The 16,697-nt window shown below is 28.3% G+C and overlaps 1 protein-coding gene across 12 annotated transcripts in view; it reads right to left on the bottom strand.

Moving 5' to 3' along the window:
- LOC111679385 (plasma membrane calcium-transporting ATPase 3) overlaps positions 1-16,697 on the bottom strand; it is a 203,342-nt gene that overhangs the window by 52,800 nt on the left and 133,845 nt on the right. The gene's annotated exons all lie outside the window — the stretch shown is intronic.

Genomic DNA, 16,697 nt, shown 5'->3' with positions numbered 1-16,697 from the left:
CAATGTTGTGAAATGAAGAAATAACCCAAAACAAAACATTTTCTCCTTTGGGGCTAATTTTCATTCTTAAATTTTGTGAAATAAGTGAATATTAAAATATTAAAAAAGGACCTAAAAAAACATATAATAATTAGGGTTGATCTTTCATTATACTATTTTTTAATATTTTATAAAAAATTATTCACATTATCGCACATTATTTTATACATAAAATACAACAAATATAATAAAATATTTTTTTTTATGCAATAATATTTGTTGTATTTTCACAAAATGTTTGTTAATTTTGAACATTCTTGAAATACTTTTTGTAAAATTGCGCGATTTTCTATATCAAGAATGTTCAAAATTAAGAAACATTATATGAAAATATAACAAAAATTATGAAATATGAAATTTTATAAATATATTAGCATATATTTGAGGTGGGGTGTCAAAATGTCCATTGACGTTATGACACACCAAAAAGTTTCATAGTGTCCATGGACGTTATGACAATTTTCAAAAGTGTTATAATGTCCATTGACATTGTATCACTTTTAAAGCAGAACTGTATTTGAAAATTTGTAAGGAATTTAAGAAAGGGAAACTCTTACCCCAAAGGAATTTATCCTAAATTTGGTGTATGTTGCATTTTAGTTTCCATTTAAAAAGTGTTCTGGATAGCCGGCCTTCGGCCGGGCGCAGGAGTTTTAAACTTTAGGGTATTTCGAATACCGACTTCGCTAAATTAAACCTTCCTTTAATAAATGGACTCTTTGAAATCCATGGACTTTATGTTACATTGCTCATATGCATTGTGACACTTTTGAAATTGTTATAACGTCCATGAACACTAGACTCAATTTAGTGAGTTATAACGCCCATGGAAAATATGACGCTGGACTTCATGACACGCCACCTATATTTGAATTAAAATTTAATGGGGTGAAATTTCATTTACGTTTTTGGGGTAATTGTTCATTACGAATTCGCGCATCTCAGAAATTTCAACAGCAAAAGTCATCAAATTTTGTATGGACAATTATAGCATCGATATAAACATGGAAGAACAAAATTTTGAGGGCTCAACCATTGCACGAATATCTTTAACATCCATGTAAACATATTCGCGAAAATAAACGATATCAAAAGAAAATGTTTTCCCGAATATGTAAAAAAATAACAAAATAATTGTAATAATTTTGACAATTTTTTTTACCGTATGAAATAAAATTGAAAATATATTACCACATCAAACTTTTTTTCAAATTTCGAACAAATTATTTTTAAAATTGTTCTTAACTTTAAAAAATTGTGCATCTGGTAAATTTGATTTGATTATAAAATTCACAAACCAATTTAAAAACTGTTATTATTATAGAATACAAAATATCCATGTTTTTGTTTCTGTACATTTACAGAAACGAACGAAAAATTATAGAATAAGGGTATAAATAAAATCTACTAGATTTCGTGAAAGTGTAAATTGGGTATATAACAAATTTTAAAAAGTATTCCGTTTCAAGCGTCATAAAATAACTCCCCAAAAAATTTTCACAATGCAATAACAACGAAATTTGGTTATTATATTCGTTTTTTTGGAGACATTATTTCTTATTTAAAATGGGGTGTTATTTCCTTATGAAATAATACCTTAAAATTCAGAAATGAAATACCTAAATGCCTAGATCTACTTTTATAAGCGACGCACGAACATGTCAGCTGATTTTGACATTTTATATTCTTAATTTAATGCGTATTTAACAATATTTTTTATTATAATAAGTTTAACGATGAAAAATTAAGAAAAAGCTGTAAAAAAACGCGATGTTTTTTTTAAATAAAACAAACAATTATGCTTAAAAAGCGGCGCATATAACTTAAAGCGTAGAATGCGAAGTAGGTATCAAAAGCACTTAATGCATTGACGTGAATACGCGTAGAGTGGACCTCCCGCTTTAGATCGGTTATTTCGGAAATATTTACAAAGGGAAGACGGTGTTCGACATATCATAGAGAGGCAAATCAAACTGAAAATAACGAAGGTGTGACAAAAGCAATATTGGAAAAACCTTACAAATTACATTTCGTGAGTGTTTTGCAACAATCTTTTCTTCATTCCCCCCTTTGCCAACAAGATAGTAAGGCATGACTGTTATACCATTCTCAAAAGGCATAGTAGATGCCTTTGACACTCTAATGTAAAATTCATAGTTTTTTCACCCGAATTTGAAGCACTTTGGGTTATTAGTTGTGATGAAAATACTACATCTTTTTCCACATTTTTTTCTCGGCCATTTTATTTTGGAGTTAATAAATAAATACGTGTAATTTATTTATTTATTTATTTATTTATTTATTTATTTATTTATTTATTTATTTATTTATTTATTTATTTATTTATTTATTTATTTATTTATTTATTTATGTTAATATTTTTGATTCATATAAGTTGTATTCTATAATGTTACAATTTCACTTTCTTATAACTTCCAAAAAAAGAACATACAAATTACTTCCTGAGAATAACTTCAGATGTAGTGAATTTGGAATTAAATTAAAAGGACATCCCTCCTATGACAAGCCTGTGTTAAAATCATAACTTCTTCAGGACTTTCTCAGTACTTCCATGTAATTAATTCTAATAATTTTTCGCTTCTTTGGAAGTTATTTTTTTTCTAGGTAATTGACCATATCCCACATACAAGATCTCTCAGAAAATCAATTTAACACTCATAACTAGCTTAATAATAGCAGTATATTTGACATATACAAGTTTATATATCGAAGTTAATGAGAATCAGTTAATAATTGACCCTACTTCCCATATAAAGCCCCTCCTAAAATCACTTAAACGCTTATAAGAATCGGTCCATAATTGACCATACCCCCCATATAAGGTTTGAAGAGGATCAGATACCTGCCCTCTTATTTTTTAATTGAACGACGAAAAGCTTTAAACTGCTTTTATATCTTATATAGTTTAGGAGATAATGAAGTTACCGAATTTACCCGTTTTAAGCCCCTTAAAACCCGAATTTCTAAGTGGATCTATTCGGTGTGAGACCAATCTCCTGTCCAAATTTCAGCTCTTTAGCTTTAACCGTTTAGGCTGTGGGATGATGAATCTGTCAGTCAGTAACGTTAAAATTTTATATATATAGAATAGATAACGAAAGGAATGTATTGTTGTGTGTATCTGTTGATGAAAGTATGTATTGATGCACATTTTGATGTAAAACAAGTAAGAAAGTATAGTCGGGCATGGCCAACCATATAATACCCTACACCATGAGTAATTTTTTAAAATTTTTATTTTTTATAAAGAAACTTTTATCTTGAATATTCAATAATTCCAAAATATTTAAGCAATTTATTGATAAAAAATAAAATTTCTAAATGGGGCTTTATATAGGTCAAATATGGGCCGATCCTCGGTAAATTTGGGAAAAGGATATATTTTTAAATAACAGTTAGTTTTGTTGAGTTTCATTTCATATAAATGGTTAAAAGTCAATTTTAAACGTTTAAGACATTTTTTGAAAAGGCCGATCCTTACGATCGGGAGGCACTGCTGTATGGGGGCTAGGTGAAATAATAGACCGATTTCAACCATTTTCAATAGGCTTCGTCCCTGTGCCAAAAAAACATGCTTGGTCCAAATTTCATCAAATTATCTTTTGGGTTAGCCGGTTAATAATCAGATAATTAAAAATTATTCGGTTATTCGAATAAAAGGAAATTTTCTTCATATACACCCTGTAAAATTTTTTAAAAAAGCATTCACTCATGAACAAGTTGATAAGACCTGGTTCACACTACGAAACTTTTGTTGAGAAACTTTTGATTTTGTGTGTGAGAGAAAGAGATGGTTAATATTTCTTTCTCTTTCTCTCACACACAAAAATCAAAAGTTTCCCAAGAAAAGTTTCCTAGTGTGAACCAGGTCTTTGCATGTGAAAATATATTCCACTTATATAATTGCGTACTCCGATTTTTATGTTCTTATAAAAGGATTTCAAAGTATAAAGGTATACAAACGAATATTTAAAATATTTGTACGTATTTTATAATGCTAATATTGGTATCAAATGTAAGCTTGGAATCTGTACATTATATCAATATTATTTACATGTCTCACTTAAAGAAAAAACGAAAAAGAAATTAAATTTAAACCTTTTTAAATTTAATTTCTTTTTCTACCCAAAAACTTTTAACTACTTTTTTGTGACAAATTTTCATTAAGCCTTGCAATTCTCTCTTGATGATCTTGATGATTTGAAATAAATTATATTATTTTGAATCAGAGGAACTCAGCTTCATTTGAAATTAATATTATTACCAACTTTTTAATATAAATTTGGAATTCCATCTTTTGAAATTGAATGTCTTTTAAACTTTAAAGTCCTTTTACAAAAGCATAAGAGCTGATTATGAAAAACTGAGTACACAGAGTTAATACTAATGGTCCACAGATTCCTGTACGTATAGATTTTTTCATGTTTGAAAATAACTTTTGCACGATTTATAAACAAAAATATTATTTTCACTTCTTTCACTTCAATTCTTTGTTTAGTTTTTTATCAAATAATATAAATTATTCCTGTTTATGTGAAATGCTTTTCTATATAACGAAAATTGCTGTTTTTAAGATTTTCAACGAGTTCTAGAATTAATACGTTCCATTGAACACTAGTTCAACTATTACTGTTGCTGAAAACTTAAGAACACAACAATGTTCCTAAAAAAACTGGTTGTAATAATAAAAGCGATATAATTATTTCCATGATTTCTTTTCAAAAATCATCAAACTAATTTTCTTTATTATAGAAAATTGATGTGAATTTTTCTTAATCGTCAAAAATTAATCGATTAACCGAACGACGATTAATCGTTTGAATACTCTAGTATGTATGTATGTATGTATGTATGTATGTATGTATGTATGTATGTATGTATGTATGTATGTATGTATGTAGGTATGCATGTATGTATGTATGTATGTATGCATGCATATGTATGCATGTATGTTTGTATGTATTTATGTTTGTATGTATGTAAGTATTGATATATGTATATAGGTGTTGTGTTTTGTGTATGTATTAAAATTAAATCGTTACAAATTAAGCTATTTTTTTAATTGCGTGAGCAAATGAAAATACAAATATAATTATAAATAATTATACATATGTATGTCTAATAGATCTTTCTATAAAAAGTATTCATACATTAATTTGCAATAATATTTCTTGAATATAATTAATTTAATTTAAAAAAAATAAAACAAGATTGTAGTATTTGGTTTTCTCTTACTGACAAAACAATAGAAACTTTTGTGTTATCTTAACAAAATTTGTCAGAACTTGTAAGAAACTCAGAATATAGTTCTGTATCTTTTACTTTGTATTGCTGCATGACATCGGAGATGCATTGGATAAAAAATTTATTTGAAAAATTTAGGTATTCCCTTATAACCGCATCCTAAAAATCGTCCTTCCAATTAGACCTGAAATGACAATTTTTGAGTCCATATCTTGGAACTACTGTTTTCTATTCATTTTCTCTGGGGATTATATATGGCGAATAGGCAGGCCACTTTGATACAGTTATAATTTTCAAGTGTAGCCACTCGATTGCAACTCAAAAGTTGGCTTTTAGGGCCATTGTCGTTTTCAAATCTCCAAACTACGGGCCTTGTTTCCACAGAGGAGTAATACTTTATGTTTTTTAAAGGATCTCTACCTTATACCATACATAGTATCTTTTTATAATTGAATTTGACCAATACCTTGCCCTAAAAAATAGTTCTATACCATAATTTTGCCACCGCTAAACGAAATATTCTTCGTGTCCAGTATCTTTCGCCTTTGGTCGCCTTACAAATGTCCTAAAACTAACTGTACACGTCCATAAAAAAGAGGTTTTAAATATTAATTCGACCTGTTTATATCATCTTTGGCAATGAGTAGATGAATATAACGATTCTTTCTGAAACTAAGACGTTTTCCCGCAGGGCGACTATTGGTTATAGCCAGTCTAATTTTCCATGTGATTAACAATAGGAGTAGTTATTTCGAACTTTTTATTAGTAACTATTCTAGAGGAGTCCTTTTTTGGAATTTTTTCCTGTATTAGAGCAGTTTTATGAGGTCTTCAACCCATATGTTGAGTTTCCACTGAATCTTTCTTATCAATTTTTTAAATATTTCTGAAAGTGTTGATTTATCATTAAATATTAATCACAGATCAAAAAATATTAGGTAAAATATTAAAAGAAGTAATCGAAAATAAAAAATTTTAGAAAAAAATACAAAGTTATTGAAATAGCAGTAAACAACGATGCTTTTTACACAGTCATTTTGCATATTTTTTTTTGTAAGAGTCTATTTTTCTGTAAAAATTCGAAAGTTTCAAATACATAATAGTAATTTGGCTTTCCTTTTTCTTAATTTAATTAATTATGATTTTGTTTCTTTTTTTTGTTAATTTTGGTAAATTCATGTTTATAATTAAAAGATTTAATTTCTTCGAAGAGTATACTTATTATTTTGACAAATTAGTCAAATTTTATTTTATTTCTATGTGATTTAATGAATATTGTATTTTATTATTTTTTATATTCGCGTTTTTGTCCATTCTTTTACAGTCTCAAAATTTATATAAAAAATATTTAATATAGGTATCAAACTTTTACATTTATCATCGATATTTCTAAAACGTCCAATTATTTTCAAATTAAAATATTTTCCACCACCCTTCTTTTTTAAAAAAAATATTTTAGTTTAAAGTTTTCGAAATATATCAAACTTTCCGCACTTAACTTATACACATTAAACAGTGCATTTAGCAGAAAATTTTTTAATTTGGCCATTAAGTAAGCCGTATAGTATTTACCATTTTTTCGTTTTCCAAAAAAATATGCTTTTATTCGGAAACCGCAAAAATTTCGAAATGAATGTTCTTGATTTACATATTATTCAATGGCACTTGGAAGGAGCCCCATTCGTTAATAGTTTCTATTAATTAAAGTTAAGAATCCCATTAACAAACTATGAACTTTCAATTAGCGATATCGTAAAAGTTTGACCTAGCAGCGAAAAATGCTTCTGGCTTTTAAAAACACTAATGGCATACTTTCATTTTGTGAAGGAATTTTTCGCTCCCCAAAAATAGTGTTGCATAGTGTTATTGAAGTATATTTTAGAAAGAAATTTAACACAATATTTAATTACCAAATAGTTTTAAAATAAACATTTATTTTTAAACAAAATAATAGAAACAATATACGTAAAAATTTGACATCACTAACAAAACTAAGCCTTGATTATTTTTTTATTTATTTGTATTTGCATTTCTGAGAAAATAGAGCCCACGCAATTGAGCTTAAAATTTAATTCAATTTATTAACCCCTGAAAACTAAATAAAACCGAACGTTATAGACTACTAAACGGCTGAAACGAATTTTCACAACGTATTCCTTTGTCTGGAATAGGTAATAGGCTACTTTTTATTTTGAAATTGTAAATGGGCGAGAAGCCACGCCCACATTAAGAAAATATAAAATTCGTTTATCTTGAGATAATATAACAGTTAGAGTCCTCAAATTTCGTCGGAGCCACTTTAGTGTCAATATGATTATTTAGGATAAAAAGTGGGAGGACTAACATTAGGGGGTATAAATAAAACACATATAAATAAAACACAAAAATTCATTTTTCTTGGAAACTAATACAGTTAGAATATCAAAATTTTGCACGAATAACTTTAACATCCATGTAAACATTTCGGGTAATAAATTGGCGGACTACCCATGAGGGGAGCGTCACCTCCAATATTAATTAAATACAAAAATTCGTTTTTCTTGAGTTAAAGTACTCAAATTTTGTATGAGCCAATTTTGTGTCAATATGATTATTTAGGATAAAAAGGGGGCGGACAAGCATTAGGGGGCGTGGCACCTCCCATATAAAATAAATACAAAAATTCGTTTATCTTTGAAACTGTTACAGTTACAATCTTAACATCCATATGAACATTTTTGGTGTTACATTAGCGGACTACTATGGGGGCTTGGAGCCTCCATATAAATAAAATGAAAAAAGTCGTATATCTGAGAATCTATTAGAGCTGTAATCTTTAAATTTTACTTGAATTTTGACATTCATCTGAAAATTTATAATATAACGAGCGAACTTTTAATGTGGACTTGACATCTCACATATGAATAAAATACAAAATATTGTTTATCTAGGAAAATATAGATTCATTAATTTTGCATAAATTACTTCAAACAACATTTTGGAGGAAAAAGGGGCGGAATTTTCATCTGAGGAGCTTGAAGCCCCCAGATGAATTAAATAGAAAAAATCGTATATCTATGAAAATATTAGAGCTAGAATATCCAACTTTGACATTCATGTGAACATGTCATAACTGGCGGACTTCCAATGGGGGGCTTGGCACCACATATATGAATTAAATAAATAATATCTTGGAAACTGTTAGATAATTCAAATTTTTCATAGATAGATAGAAATTGGCGAACTTAAGAGAAAACATAGATGGAAAATTTAACAGTGCTATGGCTTTCTACATTTTCGGAAATAATTTAAAATAAGCTTTTTATGCTATCACATGCCATTTAGACTTTAATAAAACAACCATTACACAAATCGATAGTGTCAATTAGACTTTCATCAAACTAAGTTTTTTGATTTTTGTTGACATACTAGAACATTTAACATTATAATGAGCCCAAAAGCCCTATTCGGGAGGTACGATTGTATGGGGCTAGACGAAATAATGAACCGATTTCAACTATTAACAAAAGCGTTGGTCCAAAAGAAGTAAATTACAACCTGTAGCATCCACACAAGCTTTACATGGACACACAGACAGACGGACGGACATAGGTAAATCGAATTTTGGTAGTATCTTTATTAGGTGGATGACACAATTGGTAAAATCGGGTAAACATTTCCAAAAACAATGGTAAACAAGTTATAGTTCTATATTCGGCTGTGTCGAATCTTAAATACCCTCTACCTACAAGCTTCTTTTTATAAAAACCAATTCAACTTTTTAATTTTCAAATAACTTGATAAAAGTTTTTTAGGTCCAGAAATGTCGATTAGGTCAAGAAAATTGTATATTAATTGAGCTTCGGGTGTAGAACTATTACGGGTGGTATAACCGATCATGCAGATGCCTAAAAAATTTGGAGATGGTTTTGAATTTTACAAACATATTCTTTTATATCCGACGTCAACATTCGTTAAAGTGATTTTTTAAACGATGTTGATGGCTTTAAATCGGAACTATGATCAATATTAGGTCAGTTTGAAAACTATTTAGCTGAATGATCTATTAATATTAAGATTAAATAGTATGTGACAGACGCTACGTCACATCAACACTGTAGGTAAATTTGTTCTTCTTTAAATAAGCATTTAATGTTGGTTTGCGCTCTACCTGAAAAATAAAATTATATCAGCACTTGTCAACTTAAAAAAACACACTGAAATATCACAACAAAATTTTGAATTTAAAATTTTTATATATAGAATATATTCTATAGTTTGTAGTCATTTTATTAGTATACTTTTATTTAAAATTGAATTCAATTCTCTGCTGCTTTACAGACAGAAATAAAACTATGGTAGTCTATGGTAGTATGTGTTTAAGGTAACCTGATCTATCCTAATATTATTTTATCATTTAATAGTGAATTACGTGGTATTTAGTGTTTTTCAGAAATACACATTTTTGTCGAGTTGTATCCTGAAAACTTTGTGCGTCAAAATAATTTTCGGAAATGGTCCATCCGAAAAAATTTTCGAAGAGTCAGTTATATGTACACAAAACATATTTGTGTCAAACTTTATCCCGATAGCTTCATTATTCAAAGAAATATATGCGTAGTAGATTGGGTTACATATACACAAAACATATTTCCTCCCAAATTTATCCCGATAACTTATCATTCAATTATATAACACTAGAATTGTTTAAGGGTTAAGTCGTGCAAAAAATTAGGTCAATAGGACTACGTTAACTGGTGCCGCAACGGCTCTAAAGCTTGAAGATGCATTTCACAAAAGTTCTGTCATTAAATAATTTGTTTTGTATTTTATTGTAAAAGAATCGTTATGTACACATAATTAGCGTTACAAAAAGATAGAAAACATAAAAATTGGTTGAAAAATGTAAAAGTTATTAAAAATTCCCCAGGCCATTATCGTGTCGCAGAGCACTTGAATTCGAAATGTGATAAAAAATAAACATATTTCTGAACATATTCTAATAAAGTAATTGTATTACTTAAAATACATCTGTAGTTACTTGAATATGAGTTTCTGTCCTTATAGAATAACGTAAACCTGTTCTCAGCTAGGGTCAAAAAAATTTTGATATTTTTAACGGTCGTTTCAAAATTCAAATTTTAGTTTTTTTGATACTTTGTTAAACAAATTTCAATATTTTTGGGAGAACTCATATGGATTTATGGACAACAGATTACGGAATAAATCAGTAAAAAAATTAGGTCAATCCTCTTATATTTTGCCTGTACCTCCAATTTGAATTCAGCGGATTTCGAGAAAAACCCATTTTTATGTAATATTTTGTAAATTTATTAGTCCACATATTTCTAAATAAAACTAAAGAGTCGTTTTGACCCCAAGGACGTTTAAGGGTTAATTTATTTTTTTCACTATTATTGTAAATATCGGTTGTTAATAAACAAATTCCATAAGTTTTATGATAATCTACCTAAAAAATTTTAAACTATATATTTAATAGAGAAAACCCGTCTTCAAGGACTTAAGAAGTTTTAAAGAAGTAAATTTTTTCGACGAATATTTTAATATATTTTTTTTGTTTTTTTTTTTTTTTTGTTAGAATCAAAAGATGTAAAAAATGACTTTCAAAAATTGCTCAGAAAAAATAATATTGAAAATATTAAAGGATAAAATTTTAAAAAACATTTTGGTATTGTATGATCAGTAGAAGTATATTAAAATATTTGTCGAAAAAATTTACTTCTTTAAAACTTCTTAAGTCCTTGAAGACGGGTTTTCTCTATTAAATATATAGTTTAAAATGCGGCGTCATGAAATAATTCTTCACAACACAACTCTCCAAAACAAAAATGAAATAAGTCCTCAAATTTGGGGACTTTTTTCATTATGAAATAATTTCCCAATTTAAAAATGAAAAAAGCCCCAACAAAATGAAATAACTTTCTAAATTAAAATGAAATAACACCCTCTTTTTTGGGGATTTATTTCATATGAAAAGATTTATTTATTAATTAAATTAAGTTAGTTTCCATTTAAAAATAACAAATTATGGAACAAGTCGATTTAAGTGACATTTCTAAAATAAGTCATACTTTCGATTGAGGCTTCAATGTTTAATACATTTTAGTTTAATCGCTTAACAAATAGCCTGCGACCGGGCGCAAGGAATTTCTGCTCTATGGTATGTCCACGTCGGCAAAGATACAGAAAACAAAAAATTTGATTTTTTATATATTTTTTGGTGTACATATTTCAACATTTTTACATTTAGGGTAATACTGCATTTTGCAAAAAAATAAAAATGACCCCAATGTTGTGAAATGAAGAAATACAACAAAACAAACTTTTTTCCTTTGGGGCTAATTTTTATTCTTAAATTTTGTAAAATACGTGAATATTAAAATATTAAAAAGGGACCTAAAACCAATAATAATTAGGGAGATCTTTCATTATAACTATTTATTAATACTAGAGTACATCAAGGGAGCTCCGCTTCCCAAATTTCCAATTTTATTATTTTTAAGATTATATGTGGCATCACTGGATTTCTTAAATGTGTTGTTTACTTTTTATGTTTTGCTTTGTTTGTTTGTTATTTAGTTCAAACATACGTACGTGTGACTTTTGTTTCTATGTGTTAGTAACAAATTTAAATGCTTATAGCTCCCAAAATCCTGAACCGATCTTATTAGTATATATAGTCTGCCCACTTGCGAAGAAATACCTTTAAAATGATATATCTTTGGCCAAAATCGTATGTATACTGTAAAAGTAAAAGGGTTCACAAAAAATAGCTTTGCCTATTAATTATATAGATTTTATAAAAAATCAGAACATTATCGCGCGATATTTTATACATAAAATACAACACATATTATTACATTAAATAATTTTGCGAAAATATCGACATTTTAATGGAAGTTATATCTATATACAGTGTTTGACAAAACATTGGAGTTTTCAGAAAAGAAGACTCTTGCTAAAAAAATATGCAAAATAACTGTGTAAACTGAAGGCCTCTTAAAACTGCTCTAATACAGGATAATTTGATGACAATAGAATTCGAAAAATTCCAAAAAAGTACTCCTCTAGGATAGTTATTAATAAAAAGTTCGAAGTAAGTTCTCCTATTGTTAATCACATGGAAAATTAGACTGGCCTTGGTTGTAGTCGACCTGCAGGAAAGAAGTTTTAGAAAGAATCGTTCTATTTGTCTACTCATTGCCAAAGATAACATAAACAGGTCGAATTAATATGAAAAAATATCATATATGGGCGTGTTCAAATTAAGTTAGAACATTTAGTTTTAGGACATTTGTAAGGCTGCCAAAGCGGAAAGGTACTGGACCCAAAATAATATTAAGTTTAGCGGTGGACAAATTATGGTATAGAACTATTTTTTAGGGCAAGATATTGGTCGAATTCAATTATAAAAAGATATTATGTATGGTATAAGGTAGAGATCCTTGAAAAAACATAAGATATTCCTCCTCTTTGGAATCTAGGCCCGTAGTTTGGAGATTTAAAAACGACAATGGCCCTAAAAGCCAACTTTCGAGTTGCAATCGAGTGGCTAGACTTGAAAATTATACCTGTATTAAAGTAGCCTGCCTATTCACCATATATCAACCCTAGAGAAAATCTATGGAAAACAGTAGTTCCAAGATATGAACTCAAAAAAGGATATATAAAAGGATACATATATACAAATAAATTTCTAAAAAAATACACTTTTTATTAAAGTTTTTGGTTTTGAGTCCGTTTTTGAAAATTAAAAATAAATTTCCATTGTTTTGTCACCCACTGTATATAAAAATGAATATGTGTTCGTTTGTATGTTTGAACGCCATAGACTACTAAACGGTTCAACCGATTTTCTTAAAATTATCACAGCGTATTCCTGTATTTCTGAAATAGGTAATAGGCTACATTTTATTTTGAAATTTCAAGTGGACGAGGATCCACGCCCACATTAAGAAAATATAAAATTCTTATATTTGAGATAATATAACAGTTACAGTCCTCAAATTTTGTCGGAGCCACTTTAGTGTCAATATGTTTTTTTTAAGATAAAAAGTGGGCGGTCTAGCGTTAGGGGCGTGGCACCTCCCATATAAATTAAATACAAAAATTCGTTTTTCTTGGAAACTAATACAGTTAGAATATTACAATTTTGTTCGAATAATTTAACGTCCATGTAAACATTTTGGTTAATAAATTGGCGTACTACCCATGAGTGGAGCGACACCTTCTATATTAATTAATTACAATAATTCGATTTTCTTGAGATAATATAACAGTTAGAATACTCAAATTTTGGGGAAGCCTTTTTAGTGTAAATATGGTTACTTAGGATAAAAAGTGGGGGGACTAAAATAAGGGGGCGTGGAACTTCCCATATAAATTGTATACAAAAATTCGTTTATCTTGGAAACTGTTACAGTTACAAAATTTTATTCAAATCGGACAAAACGTTTAGAATTTACCACTGTGCACTGTACAATATTAGCTAAATTGTGCATAAATTAACGTATAATTGTTTATACATAATAGAAAATGTTTTGTTTTATTTCTTTTAATATTGCTTTTCTCCCTACTATTTTATATATTTAATACGATAAAATACAGTTAAGATTCTCCAATATGAATAAAACTTTGGATATTCTATAATATTCTAAAAATATTATATTTACAAAGTATACACAGAAAAAAATAAACTTCAGATACAGTACAAGAATTCACCAAACCAAATGTAAAATTGCATAAACAGATTCGCTTTTTCTCAATAAAAAGTATGCTATTAGCTAAACAATTTATTAAAAATTCACTGCAATTTCAAACAAATATATATTTTCCGAAAAAAAGAAAACCCATATCATGTTATATATCATTGGAAAGGTATTTTTAATACCTTTAATTTGATGTATACATTTTTATTATAAACAAAACAGCTTTCGAGATATACACAAATTTATTAAATTTTGGAGCCCCGCCCACTCGTGGTCGTGGTCGACAAAAAATTTTATATCTTTTATCGTTTCAAAACGCTCTATATTTTTTTTAGAAATATCACTAAAACCGACTTGTTCCAAAAATTGATCTAATTTTTATTCTTTTTTTTAAATTGGTCTTTTTTCTTTGAAAGAAATCTTATTGGAAATAAGGAAAATTGGATTTATAGTCAAATAATGGGATGCGAGTGGGATATCTGTAAAAAACTTTTTAACTCAAGAATATTTTTTGCAATATTTGGCACTTAGTTTTCACCTATTATTTAAAATGAACGATTTCTAATTATCATTTTTTACAAAAAAAAAAAAAAAAAAAATTAAAAAGTTAAAGAGAAATTCTCGAAACTTTTTTGGACAATTTTTGAAAGGACAACATGTCCAACTAAGTTTGGCAGTTCTTGACCGATAGATATGTATGCACATATATTAAATAAAGTTAAAGTTAGTACTCTCCACATATTAGCTAGGGTTCTTTAATTGACACGAAAAGTCGACTTTTCAGCTTTTGCATTTAGTTAAACGTCGACTTTATGACCTTTTGCATTTTATGCAAAGCCGATTTTTCAATTTTTTTTATTTAGTTAAAAGTCGACTTTTATTAGTATTTTATAAATATGTAGTCGACTTTTCCGACTTTTTTTTACTTCTTTCGACATTTTTTTTTACTTTTTTCGAGTTTTTCCGACTATTTTTGAGTTTTTAACTTTTTTCTACTATTTCGAGTTGTTTAACTAAAATTGTTATTGTAAAATAAATATTTTTATATCGGCTGAAAACTGTACGATTTAAGCTACGTTCACATGTGACCCCTAAAAATCGACATTTTTATTTTCTTTAAATATATGTTCATTTGCAAAATCTTAAAATATATTAGACGACATCAGTTTAGAATGTCTTTATTATTTGTTTCGACATTAAAAAAATTATGCAGAACCAAAACTAAATTTCATAAAATAGTTGTTACGTCTTTTTTGTATGTTTGAACGTTTTAGACTACTAAACGTATTTATGTATGTATGGAATAGGTAATACTACTACTTTTTATTTTGAAAGTTCAAGTGGGCAAGAAGCCATCCCCATTTTAAGAAAATATAAAATCCGTATATTTGAGATAATATAACAGTTAGAGCCCTCAAATTTTGTCGGAGCAACTTTATCAATTAGATTATTTAGGATAAAAGGGGGCGGACTAACATTAGGAGGCGTGGCACCTTCCATTAATAATCTAGAATCTCTAAAACTATTGTAGTTTAAATCTTCAAAATCGTAAAGTGGAGTTTTTAATATAACTTGTAGGGTAGCACACTGGGTATAGCAAGTGTTAAATATAATCGCTGCAAAAACATGTTCTATACTAGTAAATTTTGGCCCCTATAAAAAGCACATTCAAAATTTGACTTAAATGTCCATAATTTTATTCAACAATAAAATTTTGAAGTATTCTTAAGATATTTCCATTTTTGTTGGGATTTTTTTTTAAATTTCACATGTAGGGAAAGATTTCTTACTTTTGTGAAATTGTAGGGATTTTTTTTAATTTCATAGTTTTCTGCAAATAAATCATTTTTTAGCAATTATTAGATAAATGTCATTTCTCTCGGAACAATGTTTCTTCAATTATGATAGTCTTAAATAGCGATATATTACTCCTTATAGATAGCGAAATCGATTTAGCGGTGTCCGATCGTGTTTTGAAATAATTTTTTTTAAAATTTCGCATTGTTTGAAATAATTATTTCAAAATTTTATGAAAACATTTTTTTAGGCAACCAAGATATTTGGTAATGGATTTAGCTCACGTTTATGCGCACAGTGTATATGGCCAGTTACTGTTCATTGGCCATTCTATGTTTTTAATTCTTTGGCGCTTTTTACCCTCTTTATCTCTTTCTTTTAAATTATAATACTTATTTACTTTTGTAAAGCCTTGGAGTACGGTACGTAGGTGAAAATCCCCGTGAATAACAAAATTAAAACCCCAATAAAACCCCATTTTTTATTTTTAAAAAACTAATTTTGTTTTTATTTTTTCTTACCCGATATTTTCGAGGAAATATTTCAAGGAAACATTTTGGTCCTTCGAACCGGATATAAACCCCCGAGGCCTTGAAATATTTCAGAAACCCCCGGAATTATTTTCACCCTAACACTAAAATTCCTGTTGGAAATTATTTAATTTATCCTCACTTAACCCCTACACCCAAAGGATAAGGTACGTTTTTTTGCGCATTTAATAAAGTGAAAGAACAAAAAGTGACAATAAAAAGTGTTTCTTATAAAACAAAAGAAAAAAATAACCAACAAGTAGAGTCCGACTGAACTCAAAATTTTGTTCGGTACAGAACACCGAACATGAACTTCGTTAAATTTTAAAGTTCGGCCGAACTCGAACTTTGTTCGGTT

The sequence above is a fragment of the Lucilia cuprina genome, chromosome X, assembly GCF_022045245.1.
Source record: "Lucilia cuprina isolate Lc7/37 chromosome X, ASM2204524v1, whole genome shotgun sequence".
Taxonomy (NCBI): domain Eukaryota; kingdom Metazoa; phylum Arthropoda; class Insecta; order Diptera; family Calliphoridae; genus Lucilia; species Lucilia cuprina.
Note: the sequence above shows the minus strand (reverse complement) of the source record. Positions and strands in the feature narration are given on the sequence as shown.